Raw genomic sequence first — 744 nt, 5'->3', positions numbered from 1 at the left:
AATCACTTTTTTTATTTATAAATTCATAATTTTACAGCTTATTTTACAAATTTAAAAAAATATTTCTTTATATTTATTATATATTTTCTAAAATTTAACAAATATTTTTTTAAGTTAAGAAATTATATGTAACAAAATATATTTCTTTCATTTAAAGAATTTTTTTCTAATGTACATTACTAATTTAAATTTCGATTTTCTTATTTCTTTATTAATTTAATAATTATAAATAATTATATTTATTTTTTTCATGTGCAATATTTATAGAAATATTTACAAAATATTAATTTTTTGTTTACAGTAAATATTATGTAAAATTTAGATATTTAAATATTTCTATATTTTAATAATATTTTGAATATAGCTTTTCATAATTTTGCTCTCTCTTTATGTATATATATATATATATATATATATATATATATATATATATATATATATGTGTGTGTGTGTATATATATAAAACTTATATAATATTTAAAAAAAGTAATTCAAAATAAATATTTAGAAATATTTATCTAATAACTTACTAATATCGTATGCTGTCTGGGTTAGTACTTTAAATCTTAACAGTACTTTACGTAAGTATTTCATCACTTAGCAAAGTATTATATCTTAGTATTTAAATATTGACAATGTTCTGCGTAAGTATTTTATTACTGGACGAAGTATTACATATCAATATTTAAGTATTAAAATCAATCATAAGGTAGGATTTGTAACATTAAATATTGAAATACTTGA

The sequence above is a fragment of the Odontomachus brunneus genome, unplaced genomic scaffold (genome assembly GCF_010583005.1).
Source record: "Odontomachus brunneus isolate Ranch 3 - 2012 unplaced genomic scaffold, Obru_v1 Obru_scaffold_266, whole genome shotgun sequence".
In the NCBI taxonomy this organism is placed as follows: domain Eukaryota; kingdom Metazoa; phylum Arthropoda; class Insecta; order Hymenoptera; family Formicidae; genus Odontomachus; species Odontomachus brunneus.
This window is presented reverse-complemented; position numbering follows the sequence as displayed.